This window comes from Cibotium barometz, chromosome 47 (assembly GCF_041138505.1).
Source record: "Cibotium barometz isolate CiBa-2024 chromosome 47, ASM4113850v1, whole genome shotgun sequence".
NCBI lineage: Eukaryota > Viridiplantae > Streptophyta > Polypodiopsida > Cyatheales > Cibotiaceae > Cibotium > Cibotium barometz.
Genome location: NC_141092.1, coordinates 21,611,591 through 21,631,921, shown reverse-complemented (window position 1 = coordinate 21,631,921; position 20,331 = coordinate 21,611,591). Strand labels below are relative to the sequence as shown.

At 48.9% G+C, this 20,331-nt stretch overlaps 1 protein-coding gene and 1 pseudogene across 2 annotated transcripts in view; both read left to right on the top strand.

Annotated features, from left to right (window-relative positions):
- LOC147611497 (uncharacterized) overlaps nt 1–20,331 on the top strand; it is a 121,354-nt gene that overhangs the window by 20,103 nt on the left and 80,920 nt on the right. The gene's annotated exons all lie outside the window — the stretch shown is intronic.
- Nucleotides 4,975–10,236, top strand: LOC147611499 (uncharacterized; annotated as a pseudogene).

The following is a 20,331-nucleotide window of genomic DNA, read 5'->3' as shown; positions in this document are numbered from 1 at the left end:
TAAATGTGTTTATAAATTTACTTTATATATCTGTAAATGCTTTGGAAAGAGGCATAGTAAAGAAAGAACCTCAAACCATCTCAGTAGTGGCCATGATAATGCATAGATGTGTTCTACATGATACATAGTTTACTTATATTTCTTACATGGTCTGCGGTGCCATTTTGGAACGGGAACGGGAACGGCTATCTCTATGGAACGCGTTCCCCCGTTCCAAGAGCTTGGAACGACGTTCCCTTGTGACTATGTATACAAGTCTTTGTATCGTGTTCCAGAAGTGACTATTTCATAACCCTTTGATGGGTCTTTTACCAAACACTTCCCATCTTCAAATTCAACCTTTAAACTTTGGTCGTTTATGGCTGAGACGGAGAGCAGATTTTTCTTTATCCGTGGAACATACAATACATTTTTCATACAAATATTGGCACCATTGGCTGCAAAGTATGACATTGCCAATTCCCTTTACTTGATATGTGGTATGATCTGCACATGATACAGATCGGCCATTTGAAGCATAAACCAAGTGCTGAAATACATCTTTGCAATGAGTGATGTGGCTCGAAGCACCACTATCAAAATACCATGATGCATTCTGTCTGTCAGATGCAATGCAAGACATATCATTGTTTGAAGCGGTGTGCCGCTAGTGCATGTGACCAAAAAAGTGTACTCTTCCTGGATTACATTAGCTGATTGCTGTGCTTTGTCATCAGAAGAGTCTGCTACTGGATTGCCTGCTTCTTTCCTTTTCTCTTTTGCAATCCGCTTCCTACATTCATTGATGTAGTGTCCAGGCTTATGGCAGTAGTGACATTTGCCCTTCTTTTTGGGCTTGTTTGCATCTCCTTTGTCAGACTTTTCACCACTAGAAGAGGGCTTTCCATGATCAGCCTTGCTAGACTGTTGTTCCCCATGCTTAAAGCTCTTTGCTTTACCCTTATTCTTGGCTGTAAATGCCTTGTCTCCACCACGGTTGCTCGATAAGTTTGCTCTTGTTTGCTCCTCTTGCAAGAGTAAACCCACCAGCTCTTCAAAAGTGACGGGATCACCACCTTCTCTCATTGAGAGGTTGAGAGAGGTGTGAAAGCCCAAGTAGGAAGGTGGTAAAGAATGAAAAGTGTTGGTGACCATTTGTCTGTCTGGGATAACCTCATCAATGTTGAGGAATTGTTCCTGCAAATCTTTCACTTTGGTGAGATGATCTGCCATGGAGTCACCCTCATCCATAGAAAGAAGATCCAATTGCCTCTTCAAGTAGGCAACTCTTGCCTCGTTGCGTACCTGATACATTGCTTCCAATGCGTCCCATGTAAGCTTCGATGTCTTGCAAGAACGAATGTGCGGAATAATAGTTCTTTTCACTGAAAGGGCTATCAATGACATGGCCTGTGCATCTCTAGAGTCCCATCTCTTTTGCTCTTGTGTGGCAGCAGGTTCTACATCAGGAGCTCTTTGAGCACCTCTCCTTCGAGGCGTGGCTGGCTGTATGGTAAGTGGGCGTGTGTCATCACCACACACGATGCCCCAAAGCCCTTTGGCTACCAGCAAATTACGGATCATGAAACTCCAGAGGGAGTAGTTAGATCCATCCAACTTGTCCTCCTGGGTGAGCACACCAAATACATCTGTAGCATTCTGTGCCATGTCAACAAAATATACCTGCAAGCAAACCAAGCACCAATGTGCATTGCCAGGCAACCAAATGTCTTGTGCAAATGTATGCCTGCAAACGAAAGCAAGTGTAAACTTGCACCAAATTGTCCAATTACACACAATGTGTATACATACGCGACAAATCACAGGTGTAATGCCCAATTACATGCTCCAATCTGAAAATCCCCAATTTTTATGCACTCCAATCGCTTCAATGTGCATTTAATTGGCCAATTTTCACAAAAGCCCCAAATTTCTGCAACTGAAAGAGGTTTGATTTGCTGATTTTGACCTCAATTTGGAAAACCCCCAAATTCCAAACCAAACAAATTGAATGGCACCACCTGCAATTTTTCTGGCGGAGAGAAACCTTCGGCAAACCCCAAAAGATTACTGAACCTGCACCAGAATGCCTGCAACCTTAAAAAAAATAAATAAACAAATTATTCTGAAATAAAAGTACCTGTAGACTAGTGCGTGGATGGCATAGTACGGAATGGGCCTGGCCAGTCGGCCAGGTAGTACAGGTGGCACCGTGGGCTGGCTGCTGTGACCACCCGCAGACGGAAGTGTAGGCGCTGGGTGCGAACAGGGGACGGAGGCGGTAGGTGCAGGGTGAGCACGAAGGTGCAAACGGAGGCCAAAACGGGCACGTGCGGATGTCTGGGTGGTAGAGGCGAAAACCGTCTGCTGGGCGGCGGCTTTGGGGAACCGGAAGGGAGCAGTGACGGACGACGGCGGCTCTTGGCGGCCGGGACGAAGCTGTGACAGCGTGGCTCTGGGTGGCCGGAACGGTGCAGCGATGGTCGGCAGCGGCTCAAGGTGGCCGGAACGGAGCAGCGACGAGCGGCTGCGGATGGGAGGTGCTTCTGGGTGGCGGTGGTTCTGGCTGCACTATCGCCGCCGGCTGGACAGGGAGGTGCCGCCCGTGGGCTGAGCGGCGGTGGTGGGCTCCCCACTAGTGCCGTCGGCCGGAACAAGCGGACGGAAGCAGCAGGCGACGGAATTTCGCAGTTTGTTGCAACTTTTTCAGGGCAGAATTCAAGGGCCAGCTCCAAGCTCTGATACCAATTGTTGGTGCTGGACTCACACACTCACACACAAACCTGCACATTAGGGTTAGGTGTAGGATAGAGAAGCTCACACACAGAAATGAGAGAGAGAGAGAGAGAGAGAGAGAGAGAGAGAGAGAGAGAGAGAGAGAGAGAGAGAGAGAGAGAGAGAGAGCCAAAAGTGTGGTATCCACAAAATGCAAGTCAACACTTGCATGTGTGCCACATCCATATAATATAGAAGTACAAAATATTATATGTAGAGTGTCCTTTCACACTTGATATCCAAGGGGAAAAACCACATGGGAAAAAGTGCCCTTGGTTAAGCCTTGTTCACACATAGCACTACCATAAGTGAGCATATGCCTACATGCTGTACGTGACCGTGTTGAGGCTCCCAAGCAAAGCAAACTTCAAAGCGGCAGCCAGTTGAGCCTTAAGGTAAGAAAATTTACAAGTTGAAGTTTGAACTTTGAAGTTTGTCAAACCCTACGACTCTTGCTTGGGCCTTGTAGCCTGTGCTTTTTTTTGCTTGCGCCCCCCTTTACAGCTTGTAGGCTGCTGTCCTTTTTTCTGCATGCGCTCCCCTCTACAGCCTGTGCCCCCCTTTTTTCTGCCTGCACCCCCCCTTCCCCCTCTCGTGAGACTTGAGTCTTGAAGTTAAAACTTGAAAGTTTCAAGTTTCAACCTTGTAGTTGTGTCACGTGTGCCCACTGCCTTCCCTGTGAGCCCTCTTCATACTACATAGTACATACTTCAAGAGTCAAGATTCGTCACTCAAGTTTGTTCAATTTTCTGCCCAATGTCAGCCTCTTCAACCTCTAATGAAGTTCTGTCTAAATCACCCTTTTTATAGATGGGCCGATCCAAGCGTTCGGAGTGGCAATATGTGACCCAAGTGAAGGCCCTTGGGAAAGAGCAATTCACATGTAAATGCAATTATTGCCCTCATCAATGGGATGGAGGCTTGCTACGCACTCGGGCACACATGTTAGGCTTGGTTGGCCATGGTGTGGAGCCTTGCGCAAATGTATCAGAAGAGGTTAAAGATGTTTGCAGGAGGTTGCATGCAGACAGTCGTAGCAGTGTTCATGGCCGAGAGGCTTTTGTGGATGCTTTGGTGGATGATTTGGGTGGAGATGTATCTCAGGGTGTAGAGTCTACATCATTGGGCACATAGGGAAGTACACAAGTCAACGGTAGTGCAAATATTGGGTCATCATGTAAGAAGAGAAAGATGTCTAAAGGGAAGGGGGATTTGGCAAATTCATGGAATGTACAAGCATGAAAGCAAGCAACCATTGCAGTGCGCAGATTCTTTTATGCGGAGGACATTTCCCATTGGAAAGTGAGGAGTCCTTACTTTTTGGAGACGGTGAAGGCAATTGGACATGCCGGTTCTTCTTAATGTGCCTCCATCTTACCATTCCTTGCGCACCACTGAGTTAGTGGATGAGGTTAAAAGCATTGATCATGAGATCATGGGTGTGCATGAGAAATTGAAAAAATATGATTTTTGATGGATGTTCAGACACCAAGCGTAGGTCTATAATAAATTTTCTTTCATGCTCCATTCATGGCACTTTATTCTTGAAATCTGTGGACACATTTGGGGAGTTCAAGTGTGGGGAGTTTATTTTTCAGCATTTAAAGCAGATTATCATTGAGGTTGGCCCAGCAAATGTTATGCAGGTATGCATGGATAACGCATTGAATTGCGTTCGGGCTGGGGAATTGGTTGAACAGGAGTGGCCGACCATTTTCTACAGTAGATGTGCATGCCATTGCTTGGATCTCTTGTTTGAGGACATTGGCAAAATTTCTTGGGTTGCGAAAGTGCTAAACCAAGCAACCCAAGTTGTCACATTTGTCACAAGGCAGTCCACTGTGTTGGCATTGTTTAGAAAACTCAGCAGGAGGACTTGGTGAAGCCTTATGCAACTCGGTTTGCATACTTTTTTATTATGCTGGTTACCCTCTTGGATGAGAGATATATGCAGGGTGTGCGCAAGCTGATGATTGATGATAAATTTGTAAAAATGAAGGCATCAAAGACCCCTCAGGCAATTGAGGTTTGAGACATTGTGTTCTTTGCATCTTTTTGGCAAGAGGCAAGAACCATTGTCAAGATATGCGCTCCCATTTTGAAGATTCTTGAATCTCCGCTTGGCTGACAGGGAGGCAAGAACCATTGTCAAGATTTGTGTTCCCATTTTGAAGATTCTCCGTTTGGCTGATAGAGAAGGAGCCTCCATGGGCCTCATGTATGAGCTTACAGATCGTATGGTAGAGCAAGTGCAAAACATGCAAGGCATTGAGGCCAATAAGATGAAAGAGATCGAAGACCTATGCATTGGTAGATGGGAAATGATGCACACACCATTGCATGTTGTGGGACCATGTATGGAAAGGAAAAGAGCAAGATAGTGACCCAGAGGTGCATGATGGATGGATGACATTGTTGGAAAAATACACTAAGGGTGATTCAGCCTTGCAAGGAGATCTCATTGATGAGCTGGACAAGTATAAGCGAGAAAGCGGCACATTTGCTTGTCCCATTGTAAAAGATGAGAAAAGAATGCAAGAGGGTGTGAAATGGTGGGAGACATTTGGGGCTTGCACACCCAAATTACAAGCTCTTGCACTTAGGGTGCTTTCTCAAGGCACATGTGCCTCCCCATGTGAAAGAAATTGGAGCACATTTTCTCTCATTCATACTAAGAGAAGAAAAAGGCTTCTCCCTTTTTTTTTTTCCCCGAGAAAAGATCCTTTCATTAGTTATATAAAAACGCCCGTAGGGCTACAAAAGATCTCTCCTGCTCCTAAGAGAGATAGAGCAGCGAATACATCATGGCAACCCGGGAGACTCTCCCTAGGTGCTGCAAAATACAAGCATCAGTACAAAGAACTGAGCGGCTAAATCATACAATAGGGGGGGGGGGGGGAGAGCCAAACAGGTGGCCGGTAGTGCCAACGGGGGGATCCCGTGTGCAAGGTGTAGAAAGGGCCACAGCGCCAAGTGGTGTGAAAGGCCTGGCGCCGTAAGATCGCCTCATCCGAGTCTCCCCGGATGCGGTCGTACTGTCCTCGCAAGGTGTGGATCAACTCCTGCCAAATCCCCCGTACAGTCTCTGCTGGTGGCTCTAATCTCCCCTCAAAGGCCGTAAAGCACCGGGCCCTCCAGGTGAACCAGATGGTGAGGCTGCTGAGGAGCTTCCATCGTAAATCCCTCTCCTGTGTCCAGCTGGCGGACGAGAAATCCGGTGCCGGAACCAGGCGAGGCTGGCCCCTAATAAATTTGATGGCCTGACTGCCCTGCTCCATCTCATAGCCCATAGCAGGCCCTGACGAAGTCGACCAAGCAGCGGCACCCCACGTAAACATACCCTCTGGAGAGAGGGGGGCCAGAATACGCAGCATCCGCAGCCAAATCTGCTGTGCCTGAGGGCAGTCCCAAAGGCAGTGTCTCTGTGTCTCCATAGGGTGGCCGCATTGGACGCAGGCCGCCGGAAGACCGCTGTAAACAAGCCAAGTGCCAACTGCTGAGCCCCTGTGGGCGACCAGTCACTGAAAAGCCGAGATCCTGCGGGCCTGCCGACTAGCCCAGAGCCGAGCCCAGAAATCCTCCAGGAACTCCTGTGAGAGTCCCTGTAGTCGCCAATGCCCCGCGGCCGCTGGAGAAACCGTCCTCCTCGCCGTCAAAATATGTCGTCCCAGCCGAACAGTATACTGGAAAAAGGTGATCTCTGTGGCCTCAAGGGATGCATAAGGATCATGCCACTCGTACTCCCCGGGGTCCCACTGTAGCCGGGCCAAGGGGCGCGCTGCATATGCCCATATGCGCCAATCCGGGAGCACATCAGCAGGGTCGGGGTCAATATGCCACTTCCGAGAAGCGGCGGCCACTACCCGAATCCTCTGAAAGGTGCACTCTGCAACCAAAGGCGACTCCACCTCCACTCTCTGGAGTCTGCCCTCATCCTGAATCTCATAGTAGAGGCATCTGCCATCCTCAGTGCTAGCTCTGACAGCAATCAGGATCTCCAACTGTGTAAAGGCTCCCATCCACCGTGGGGCCACTGGCTCGAGAGGCGTGAACCACTCCTCTGTGAGTGCCTCCTGTATATCATCCCTCATAATCAACCCCCCTCTGAAGTGACTCAGCCTCTTCACCTGGATCTCCTCTGGTAGACTGCAGAAAGCCTGCCAGTCTCCAAAACTGAGAGCTGGGCCTGCCGCTAAAGGTCCCCAGGCTAGACGAGGCCGAGAACCCAGCATATGACCCTGCTCCGTGCGAACCGCTGGGCTCCAGATGAGCGGCTGCCTGGCCCGCTCCTCAACACAGGAAGGAGGCCGCTGAGAGAGCCCCGGTCTCAGCAGCTCCCAAGCTCTCAGGATACTCAAAGCAAATCTGTCCTCCCATCGTCTACTGAGGCCTGTCCTCCTCATCTCTATGAAGATCCAGCGAATCTCTGGTGCCCAAGTACCCCCTGCTGGGGGCGCCTGAGCCTGCAGTCGCTGCAAGAGGAGCTCTTTCCAAGGCTCAGCGCCTGGAAGCAACCCCCGAACAATAAGCTTCCCCAATAAGGCTCTACTCTGATCGACTGGATCTATATCTCCGGATCCTGCTCTCACCCAAGTGGTGCTCCTGCATCATCAAAATGTCAATGTTGCCTCCAACCAGGCATCTCTGAAGCTCCTGCCTCAAGCAACCTCGATAGCGTATAAAGTGTGCTCCGCCAAGGCCCTGTACATTCCATGAGATGATCCTCATGGATGCCCTGCTGAGGTGGATGCTGTCTCAGCCGTACGGCGGGCCTTCGCAAGCGGCTTGGATGGAGAGTAGTCCCCATCCGAACGGCTGCGAATCTGCCCACCCGGTGTACTGCAAGAATCCCGGATCAGGCGCCAGTGGCTGTGGCCCATGGCGACTACCTCCTGCTCTGACAGAGCAACCTCGTGTATACTCACATATCCAGGGTCGCGTGCCAAGTTTGCCACTATGCGCACGACCAAATGCCGAATCCCTGAGGTATCCACACTCCCGGGATCCAAGAAAAAATGAGCCAACTCCCAAAGTCAGCCTATCACATCTATCACCTCCAGATCGCTCATGTGATGAGAAAACTCAACTGCCTGAGTCTTCAAAGTGCTGAGAGCGAGCTCTAGAGTCCACTCCCGGTCACAAGGTCCACATAGAGGGAATGAGAAGGCCACCGCTGAGTCTAGTGCCTCCTCCCCGCGGGCCGGAGGTATCACTACATGAACTCGAATGGGTGCTGGCTCATGGGGGCCCTCTGCTCCAAAAAGCCGTGTGAAGGTATAATCAAAGGCCTCCGAGCGCTGTCTAATGCCAAGGCGACTCAGCCGACTGCGGATAGATGAAATCCGTGAGGCCCTAATCGGCATAGGTCTCCTCTGTGATACTCGAGCGAGGTCAGTGCTCAGCGCTCTCCGGACTGCAGGTGATCGCCAGGGAACTACCAGGGCCTCCCGGGAAGCTGAGGCGGGAGGAGGGGGAGGCGAGGGAGGTGGAGAGGGAGCCGCTGCCGAAACCGGAGCGGGGGCGGAAGGAGGCGATGGTGGAAGCGAGGCGGTGGGAGGGGACGAGGGTGGGAGGGGTGAAGGAGGGGGAGCTGGCATCTCCTGGTCCTCAGTCGCTGCAGGGGTCTCCTCCTGAAGGGGAGCAAAGCTGTTCCTCACGGGAACCCAGTGAGGCTGAGACTGTGGCTGCCGCTGGAGCGGTCTCTGGGCGTGTTGCTGTGGCTGTCTCCCTCGGCGGCGCCCCTGTCCAGGCTGCCACTCCGAGGTCTCTGTGGCCTGAGCAGGTGTCCCGGAGGCAGCCTGCCGAGCCGAATCTGTGGGCGGGCCATCCGTAGCCTGCTGCTGTGGTGAGGGTCGAGGTCTCCTGCGAGGGCAGGCCTTGGCCAGATGACCGACCTGCCTGCAAATGAAGCACTGGTTCGGGAGCCCCGAGAACTCCACTCTCTGATCTATCCACCCCCCCCCCTATCCTAGGTAGCTGAATGACCTTAGGAAGGGAGGAGATGTCAGACACCAACACTCTGACCGAGGGTAGCCCAGCTGCTCTGGCCACCACTGAAGCTGCTGAGGGGCCCGTCTCTAGTACCGAGCCCACCAAAGCTCCGAGCCTGGAGAGGAGCGGAAGATACTCCCGGCGGAGACCAGGGAAACAAACTGTAACATGGAAGAGGCGCTCTCCCTGCTCCGTCGCCGCTGCTGGGTCAAATCCATGCTGCCAAGGTCTGAAGAAAGCCCGAGCACCCCTGATGTCAAGGGGACTCATGGCAAGGACCTTGGCAACGCTCTGGGCGGCCTCGAACTCGATCTGATAATGTCCCCGGCCCAGAAGCTGTACATCCAGGATCTTGCCCACATCTGCAAGAAGGCGGGCCTGAAGAAGATCCCTGATCTCCCCTCTGCTGGGGCGAGTGCCGACTATACGGCAGATGGTGGAATGAGCCTGGAGGCGTTCCACCTCTGCGGTGAGGCTCGCTTCCTCTTCCGGCGAAAGAGAAAGCCTGATGGGGGTGACCTCGGGGGCGGGCGAGGGGGCTGCGGATGAGTCCCTCTGAGGCGGGGCGGGAGGAGCCTCCATCAGAGTCTGAAGCTGCGGCGAAGGCGGGAACCTGCTGGAACGGAACTGCACACAGAGAGGCGGGATACGGAGCGAAAAAGAAAAACAAAACCCCAAGGGGGGGGCGGAAGCAAGAAGGAGGGGGGGGTGGGAGAAGGCGAAGGAGAAAAAAAAAAACCCCAAAAAAGGGGAAGGCGGGGGCTGCGCGCAAGAGGGAAGGGGAGGAAGCGAGCAGGCGGCAGGGGGGGATGAGGCGCAGCAGAGAGGAGGGGGGGCGCGAAGATAAGGGGGAGGCGCGAGGAGAGGAAGCGAGGCGGAACAGGAAAAAAAAGAAAAAAAGGGGGGGGGGGGGGCAACAGCGGAAGCAGGCGGGGGGGGGGGGGGGGGGCTAGAAAACCCAGGCGGCGGGCAATGCAGGCGGAGGGGAGGAAAGAGCGATGGGCAGGCGGGGGCGCGAGCAGGTAGGGGGGGGGGTGACAGGCGCTAGGCAGAACGACGAGCAGGGAGAGGGGAGGCGGGAGCTTCAGCGAGCGATCCAGCAAAAAGGTTTTACCGAGAAATTTAGGCTTCTCCCTTCTCATACGGAGAAGCTTGTTTTCATACACACAAACTTGAGGCTCATCTCCAAGATCAAAGAAAGAGGCTATGAGAGAATGGAGATCACATTGGATATGCTTAACATAGAAAAAGATGAGGAGCGCTTGATTGCCTTGCAAGATTTGCAAGAGGCTATTGCAGAGGCAGATGAGGCTTTGGAGCCTCTTTCGATTGCTCCACCCACTACAGATGGCCAACCATCCTCTAGCCATGTTGGGACATCATGCTCAGTTGCTACCGAGGCTTATGAGTTTCATGATGATGGAGTTTGGAGATGAGGATGAGGAGGCCATTGATCATGCTGAGGATGAGGGGAGCTTTGATGAGGCTTAGGGCTACTAAGTATTCTTCCACTCTCTACTTATGTTTTGTCCACTTCCTACTTATGTTTTTCCTCACTGCACAGGAGTTAGTCTACAAGTTTTGCGGTTTGCCCACTGAGCAGTGAGCACTCCATCATCCATGTTTTTGCTCGCTTCCACTCATGTTTTATTTAGTTTCTTGAGGCTTGGACCTCCTCATGTTTGTCCAGACTCCACATGGCACAGCCTACAGGCTACAATTGATAGGTTTTGGCATTTGCCCACTCCACGCTTCCTACTTATGTAACATATTACATGATACATCATTGATCATACATGTATGATGTAAATAGTAATATAAAGTTGGGAGTTTGGATTCTGGCTCTACATCATGTATGTTTTTTCTAATCCCGAAATCTTTGTAGTTTCAACTTTCAAGTTTCTTTGGTTTTTTGTGTCATATGTAGCATATTTTCCCTTAAATTTAGGGTGCCGTATGGTATTCGACGTATGGAATTTCTTGAGGATCTGAACCGTACTTTTTTTGTCACGACCCTGTAACTTTGTGCAGCGTATGTGTGAGCATGGTGGTTGGTGTGCAAGACATATTTTTAATGTTCACACTTGGGGCAGGGGTGACATTATGAATTAATAAGGTCTTTTTTACATAATCCCATGTGGGGACACATGTTTGGAGGGGACAAAGGTTTTTAAAACTGTTAAAACAAAAGCACACTCTTTTTAGAGAATCGTGGCCCTTTTGGGAGGCTCCATGTTATTTTTGGAGGACTCTTTTTCTTTGGGAAAAAAATGGCTGCAGCTACATGTAGAGAAGGCTGATCGTGAGGAGAAGGTTGGCACACAGGCGGCTGCAGCAAAGAGGTGTGCTTTTCTCTTTTAGAGGGGTTGGCGGCTGGACTGGAGTTACACGCAGGTGCTGGGGATTGTGGAGAAGCAGGCAGGCTAGTCGAGCAGCAATGCTGGCTGGTTTTTCTCTCTCTAAGCACACAGCTGGGCAGCAATGCTTGCTTGGTCTTTACTTGTGCACAGGTGGCTGCAGCAGAAACGCACAATGGACAGAGAGCAGGGCTGGACTGTACGTTGGTTAGGCAGGCGGTGCACAGAATGTGTTTTTCCTCCCTGCAACAGGCTGGCGCACAGGAGCTACAGCTGCATGTTTTCCTTCTCTCTCTAGGCGACTGGCTGGGCTGCAGAGAAGACAGTTTTGGACTGCATGTGGCTAGGACTGCAGGCTGATAGGACTGTTTCTCTCTCTCTCTCTCTCTCTCTCTCTCTCTCTCTCGTGGAGGGTGGCAGTGGCAGGTTGCGGGAGAAACAGGGAGGAGGAGTGTGCTAGACAGAGACAGCCGGCTACTATTCTGTCTCTCCTCCTTTTTACAGGCTTGTGGGCGGTGTCAGATGCACACAGGTTAAAGCTCTTCTTTCTCCGGCTCGTGGGCTGCTTGGGAATGCTTCTCTTAGTCCCTTGTAAGAGGAGGGATTTGCAGCCTAAGAGGACAGAAACAGGAGCAAACTTAGTATGTTTTTGGAAGAGATTACGAACTGATGCATGGCTGTGTTTTTGGCTATGTGCATGGGCCAGTTAGATGCGTATTTAAGGCCTCGTGGATGTACTATCGTGGCTGATTAGAGTTGAATAACAGTGTGGTCACATGGTTATGTGAAACCTCTATGCTAAGAGGTCCAGAGGACTGGCAGTTTGGATATCCATACGTATAAGCCATGAATGGTCATGATGTATTCAGTTAGACTCTTCCATTGAATGTGAATAAAGAAATACCGAAAGGGGCGCCAAGCTTTGGGGCCAACAGGTGTCGTTGTTCTTTTTGTGTAGGAGCACTCTAGCTCCCTTTTGTCTGTCTTATTTGCTGGACTACAACTGTGTTTGGGTGACTGCTAGTCTACTGCACTTTGGTTTCTACCAGAGGCCGGTTTCAAGGTTGCATTACTGGGACATCACCAACTTTCCCAAGGGGGTGGGTGAGCTCGTGGTTGTCTGGAGGAAAGTCGTGGCTGAAAATTTCAGCAATGTTTGACTATGAGGATGACTATGACTATGATGATGAGGAAGAGCAGGAGACCACTTCTGAGAGGACTGAATCTGAGGATGTACTTGCAAGAGAACAGACTACTGCAGATGCACGTTATGAGGATGTAACGCAGCTAGAAGATATGCCAAGTAAAGAGGAAGAGAATGCCCAATTCAAAGCCCGTTTGGCAGGGGCAGTGGATGTGCTCATGCAGCTCATGCAAAGTGAGAAGTTTGTTGAATTTATGAGGGCCCCTTCTGAGCCTAAGAAGAAGAAGAAGAAGGTGCGTTCTAGGAATCCACCTCAGGGAAACATTGGTGTCTTCTCACAGGATCCTGCTTTTGGATAGTTTTCCAACATGCAGAACACTTATGGTGCAAATCCACAGAGTTCCTTTTTCGGGTAGCCATGTATTCTGCAGCAATCGATGCATCCAGGCTATTTTGGCGGTGGTTTTGGATTCCAATCTATGACTGGGGGTTATCCTCAAGGAGGCATGGGAATGCAAGGGAATTTTGGAGCTAGTTTTCAGTCTGGTATGCAAGGGAATATGTATGGTGACATGCAGCCCGATATGCAAGGAAACTTGTATGGGGGCATGTAGCCTGATATGCATAGTGGCATGTTTGGAAACATGGGAGGTTAGTAGGATTGCATGGTATGCAAGGTGTGGGAACTGGCAAGAATGTAGGGAGTAGCAATCTTGTGAAGCCACTTTCTTACGATAATCTAACGCCTATGGGTAAGGCGAAGGGTTATAAGGAAGGGGGAGCTGCAGGGAAAGTTAACACATTCAGTGGGGCCAAAGTCAGGCTCAAGACTCTTACCTTTTTACAACAGTTTGATGCGGCTTTCTTTGGTGAAAATTAGACGAAGTCCTTGAAAGTGAGAAAAGCCGCGACTTTTCTCAAGGGTAATGCATTGCAGTGGTGGTCCACTCTTCTTTTGTAGGGCAGAGTACCATCTACTTGGGTACAATTTAAATAGGTGTTCTCTTCCGTGTGGCTCACATCTACATTTGAGGTGGATGTAATGACAGCATGGAATAAGTTGGATGCATCGAAGTGTGAATTTGCATTAAGACCCGAGTAACAAATATGTGGCAGATGATAGAGAATGCCATGACAGTAAATGTGTTACTCACTGGGGTTTCAACTGGATTTAAAGGCAGCAAAAGCACTAGCAAGAAAACTGAGAAGTCAGGGCATGCATCTCGGGATGCAACAGTGGCTGCAGAGAAGCGGCGTAAGATGTTACCAATGCCCAAGAGAACTCCTGAGAAGAAGTAGGCTTTGTTGGATGCCAAGAAATGCTTTTTCTGTACCGAAAAGGGACATATGTCTTTCAATTGTCCCAAGCGTAAGTCCAATAAGGACTCTGACACTAAAGGGGAGCCCAAGTCTAAGAAAGCAAAGCCTTATGTAGGGTTAGTTCTTGATCTTGTTGGGGAACAACTAGGTGGTGAGGAGATTGAGCTGTGCAGAGCATGGGGCCAAGTTAGAGATCAGAATGCTTTGATTTTCTTTGACATAGGTGTTAGAGCCAACTTTATCTCACCAGGTTTGGCTGGCAGATTGGGAATCCATTCAGAGGAGATGGGGCCTATATATGAGGCTAATATGGCTTGTCTTGGGTATGCAGAACCCATTACCCCTATCATTGGGAAGCTGAGGCTTCATGTGCAAGGTTATTTTGACAGTGAGGAATTCTATATCATGCCACTTGATGGGTGCGATGTTTTGTTGGGTATGCCATGGTGCCATAGTACATGCGGTGGTGGATACGTACAACATGAAGATTACTTTGACTCGTAGAGGGAAAGAGCACATTTTGGATGTAAAGCTTAAAGGGGAATCTGTTCCTATTGTATCGGCTTCGGCCATTTCATCAGTAATGAAAAAGCATCTTTCTGCATACTTGGTTTTTGTTAAGGTTGCAGAAGATGATGAATCTCAATCTAATTTGTCTATGTTAGATAAAGACAGGACCGATTTCCTACGTGAGCACCAAGATTACTTTTCCCACTCATTGCTAGGAGAACTTCCTCCGGAAAGGCTAGAAGGTCATGGTATTGATCTTATTCGGGGGAGCACCCCACCAAATAGACCGCTGTACCGTGTTGCAGCCCAACAAGAGGAAATTATGAGCCAGGTACATGAGTTGTTAAAAAAGGGACTTATTCAGCCAAGCTCATTATACTTTTGCTCACTTGTACTCTTATTGCAAAAAAAAGATGTTTCTTGGCACATGTGCATAGATTACCGTGCTAAACAAGAATACCATCAAGAATCGATTTCCTATTCTGAGAATTGATGACATTTTATAGGGCTCCACAGTCTTTAGTTGGATGGACTTGAAAAGCGGTTATCATCAGTTACGCATTAGACCCGAGGATCTGCATAAGACAACATTTCGGACCACCTTTGGGTTTTATGAGTTCTTAGTCATGCCCTTTGGCTTTGTCACATGCACTCTGCACTCAGTGCATGGTGACAAGATGGCTCATCATCAGAAGTGCAATAGTTGTACAGTATTAGAACCCAGTAGGATGATATTTGTGGTACGTCGTGATCCCATTGTACATCCTCAGTCCAGGATAAGTCAGGCACGAGCTACGTAGGTCATTCCTCAGCCTTAGCGGGTCAGTCAGTCAGTCAAGTCCATTAACCCACTTGGAGAGAATCATTCATGCATGTAGAGTCAGTAGAAGCCTTAGGGTTTGCATCAGAAAGCACTCTGCATCTTGCATAATATGCATTAATATGTTTGTGCATCATTTAGAACATCCCAGAAGTCTTGGGAATTTACTAGGATTTATTTGGTATTTTTTCCATATTTATAGTATTTATTTAGCATTATTTGCATTATTTGTCATTTATAAATATAAACTTTATTAAATGACCAGCCAACTTGACCAACCTCCAGTTAGTATAAATAGGCTTGCATAGGGCTTAGTTTCTCATTCAGTCTTCAGTGTGCTAAGAGCTTTCCTCCTCAGCCCTAGGAGTACCCTTGCCTTCAGCCCTAGACTAATCCAGCCCTTGGAGCTTATGCGCTTGCTTCTCCAGCCCCTTGAGAACTTGCGTTTGCTTCAGTCAGCCCTAGCAGTCCAACGCAGCCGTACAGCAGCCTTTGTACTTCAACGCAGCAGTCCCACAGATTCAGCAGTTCAACGCAGCAGTCCCACAGAGTCAGCAGTCCAACGCAGCAGTCCCAGCAGCCATCTTTACCCTAACGCAGCAGTTCAGGTTCAGCCCATCTGTACAGCCCATAGGCGTCTGCATATAGCACCCTGCCAAGCCTCAATTCAGCAAATACCCTCTGTGTTTTGAGCATAGATAATAGCCAGCAGGTATTCAGCCCAGTTCAGCCCTGCGTTTCAGTCCTGCAGCCTTGCGTTTTAGTCCTGCAGCCCTGCGTTTCAGTCCTGCATCAGTCCTACATCAGTATCCAGCATTCAGTGCATCATCCATACGTGCTACAGTCATTTGGTGAAGGTAACATATCATCCATAAGCATTTACCACATTCTAACATAGCTTAGAACAGTCTACCATCTCCTTTTCTCAGCCTCAGGTGTGCAGCCCTTCCTCATGCCCTTGGGAAGAGTGCATAGGCTCGAGATCCGGTCATCGAGGTGTTTCTGCAGCCGTGTACAGTTTAGCCAATCTCCGATCCTCCGAGATCTTGCGTTTGGCTTATCTACAGTCCACAGTCATTCTCTCTAAAGAAATAAAGCAAATACTATCTCGTTATCGGGATAGGGGGCCCTTCAGTGGATAATTCGGGACCCAATTTGGTGTACAGTTCTCATCTCTCTCTCTCGTATCTCTTTAAAGTTTGAAGTATTAAAGTGGATTGCTAAACTCACGAAACTCAGGATACAGAAGACGGTGTGAGCATTTGTGTGACAGGATCTTCCAATACAAAGACTTCCGCTGCATATCACATTGGTATCAGATTCAGATTGTCCCCACACACCGTATCCTAGCGTGGGGGCATCCTTGGATGGTTAGATTGCGTTCCGGCATGACCACCGACTTCAGCATCGTGTCTACAGAAGAGAGTACTCATCAGCCGGAAGACGTCTCTCCCGAAGGAGACCATGTTCTTCCGCCTACTGCTAATGTTGTCACAAAAAATGACAACTTGTCTATCCACTGATAGACCCAAATCTACAAGTAGCTTTCTCAACCAAGCTACCTCACATGCTGGCATAGCAGCACCTCTGTACTCGGCCTCTGTAGTGGATAGAGCAACCATAGGCTACTTCTTGCTGCTCCAAGTCACAGCAGCACTCCCCAAAGAAAACATGAAGCCACTATCTGAGATACTACCAGCCTAATCAGCATGTGTGTACCCATGTACACATATCTCTGTCCCAGTTTCATAAAATAGTCCACAATGCAAAGTAGACCTCACATACCTCAGTATGCGTCTCAATGTATCCAAATGCAGCTTCCGAGGAACCTACATTAACTGACTCACCAACCCAACAACATAGCTCAAATCTGGCCTAGTGATCGTCATGTAGATCAAGCTTCCTACTATGCGCCTATACATAGTAAGATCCTCCAAAATCTCTCCTGAATCTACACTCAACTTGCCATTTTGATCTAATGGCACTGAGATAGGCTTATAGCCAGTCATACCATACTTGGACAACATGTCCAAGCCATACTGTCTCTGTAGTAATCCAATACTATGTGGTGACCTAATCACCTCAATGCCCAAGAAATATCTGAGCTCCCCAAGATCCTTCATCTCAAACTTCTGTCTAAGCAAGATCTTTACATCAAAGATCTCTGCATCATGGTCCCCCGTAATGATAAGGTCATCTACATAGATGACAACAAGCACAACCCCTCTATCACTGTGTCTCACATATAGCGAGAAATCTGCATCGGCTACATGAAAGCCAATAGTGACAAGATATTCAAAAATCTTGTCAGACCATGCTCTTGGTGCTTGTTTTAAGCCATGCAAGGTTTTCTTCAACCTGCAAATATGCTCGGGGTGACACATCCTCATAACCAGGTGGCTGCAACATATACACCTCTTCCTGCAAATCCCCATGCAAGAATGCATTCTTTACATACATCTGATGTAAAGACCATTGCTTTGACGCAGCCTCTACTATCACAACTCTCACTGTTGCCATCTTGGCAACTGGGCTGAAACCATAGCTCTTCTTAGAGCTCAGAACCAGCTGCTCATGGAGCGTTTCCAACTCTTGGAGGCAGCAACAGCACGTCCTCCTACACCTCCAGCAGCACCCAACTACATCTCCCTCTTCTTTTAGATGGAACAACAAAGGAGAGAGGACGAGGCCCGAAGGAAAAGAGAAAAAGCAGAAAGACGGGACTATGAGAAAGCCCAACGCAAGATCGACGAAGACCGGCGTCAGGTTGAACTCGTCGCTCGGGAACACCAATGTGAGCTTGATCGAGAACGTATGTTACTTGAGCACCAACAGGAAAAGGAGGCCATACACTTGAGGTATCAGCAGCTCTCCTCAGTCTCCCCAGTCATAGGTGTCACCAGCCAGCAGTCCACAGTAGCATCAACCACCATTTTCATTCGTGGATTGGACTCTAACATTCGGTTCACAGTTCGTAACTTTGAACCAAGTACATATGACCGGGCTCTGACTCTTGCTCAGAATGAAGAAATGAAGCTTAATGGGGGCAAGCCCAAGTAGTCATCTCGGTCCAGTACCAAACCCGAGCAGCAGCAATCAGCTGCATAGACAGGGAAAGGTAACGCGTCTTCTAAAGATGCTAAGAAGGACAGCAGTAATAGCTCCAGCTTAGGGGGTAAGAAGGATAAAGAACCTAAGAAAACCCCTGATGAAAAGGCTAAAGCAGGCATTACTGGCGGTTATCTTCCTCTAGAGGAGCAAAGGAAGTGCCAGTCAGAAAATAGATGTTTTTTCTGTCATATTATAGGGCATGGTAAGAAGGATTGCCACAAATGGCAAGCGGCACAAGCCGCCAAAGCTCCTTCTGCCACAGTTGCCACAGCCTCCCCAGCTCCTCCAGCCCCGCCTCCTACCTTAAATGCAGTTCAACTTTTACCTTCCATGCATCCTATGTCATCCGTGGTATTTGATGCTAAGCAGGAGAGTGAGAGCGATGCTACTCAGAAGAGCCTCATCCGAGCTTATGGCTCTGCCCAGGGCCGACAGTTTGTAGTCCTTTTCGATATGGGTAGTTCTGAAGACGCCATCTCTCCCCAGTTGGCTAAAAAATTGAACTGCACATTAGTCCCATATCATCTGGATGTGGACGGGTTTACACCTGGTCTTCGCACCCACATTTCCCAGAAGGCACAGCAATTTGCCTTTGAAGTTCAGAAGGCCTCATTTCAACGAGATTTCATCGTCTCTCCTCTGTTGGGGTGTGACATGATCTTAGGAACTCAGTGGTTCTGTCAGTATGAGCCTATTCCTGAGCACTTTTACTATTTGTAAAGGTTTTCCTGAGCCTGTCATGTTCGTGGGGATAGAAGCATTCTTGGCATCCCATTGATTTCGCATCTCCAGGCCAGACGAGCTATCTGCAAGGGAGCAGAAGGAGCACTCCTTTATGTTCGTGCTCAAACAGCCCCTCCCTCATTAGTAGCATCCGTTACATCTTCAGTCCCTCAGTTAGCAGACCTCCTATCCAGACACCAGGACATTATGCTTAGGGACGATCTCTTGCCCAGTCTCCCACCCTCTCGCCTTGAGGACCATCACATTGATTTGGTCCCTGGATCAGATCCTCCTAGTAGGTTTCCCTATCGTCTTTCCAAGACTTTAGAGGGCGAGTTAGAACAGCAGTTATCTGAGCTTCTCCGAGCCAGATTCATTTGGCCTTCTTCCTCCCCATTTGCTGCACCTATCCTATTTGTCCAGAAGAAGGACAAGTCTGCACGCCTTTGTGTCGACGACAGGGTATTAAACAAACTCACTATCAAGAATAAGTTTCCTATGCCCAAGATAGAGTACATTTTGGAGCGTTTAGACGGTGCTAAGTTTTTCACTAAGATCGATCTCAAGAGTGGTTACCATCAGGTCCGCATTTTTGAAGCTGACATTCCAAAAACAGCTTTTCGGACAGAGCGTGGTCACTACGAGTTCGTAGTCATGCCTTTTGGGCTTACAAATGCACCCGCAACGTTCAAGATGATGTCTAGGATTTTCGCAGTCCACATTGGGAAGTGTGTTTTCATATTCCTTGATGACATACTAGTCTTCTCAGCCACTGCGGAGCAGCATGAGAAAGATGTGGAGAAAGTCTTGCAACTTTTGCGAGATAATCAGCTCTACATTAACGCCAAAAAGTCTATCTTTGGTGTTAAGGAAGTTCAGTATTTGGGCTACATCATCAGCTCCGATGGGATTAGACTGGACCCATCAAAGGTTCAGGAGATCTTAGATTGGGACATTCCTAAGACCGCCCAAGAAATCCGTTCATTTGTAGGTCTTTGTCAAGCCTATAGTACACATGTCCATCAGTTTTCCAACCTTGCAGCACCTCTTACCGACTTTCTCAAGGGGGTGAAGACTCGCAAGCAGAAAGTGTCAGTTACAGGTAAGGCACTTGATGCATTCCGTGCACTCCAGAAAGCTGTCTCAGAAGCACCTGTATGAAAGTTAGCATCATGGGACAAACCTTTCGAGGTCATCACGGATGCCAGCAATGTAGCCATAGGTGCAGTCCTCCAGCAGGACAATAGACCCGTGGCATATTATAGTAGAAAGTTGGATGTCGCCGAAAAGAATTATTCGGTATATGACAAAGAGCTTTTGGGTGTGATCACAGCGCTCAAACATTGGAAGCCTTTTCTTTATGGACAGGCTTTCACAGTGAAAACAGATCACCAAGCACTTAAGTGGCTTCAGACTATGCCAAGTGCCCAGTGGAGTGATCGGCAGGCCAGGTGGAGTCAAATCTTCCAACAGTTTGGAGGTATGATTGAATACATCCCTGGGAAGCATAACCCAGTAGCAGATGCTCTCAGTCGAAAGTCCAGCATCCAGGCAGTCCAAGAAGCTACCATTCTCGAAATCACGGGGAAGGACTTGGATAG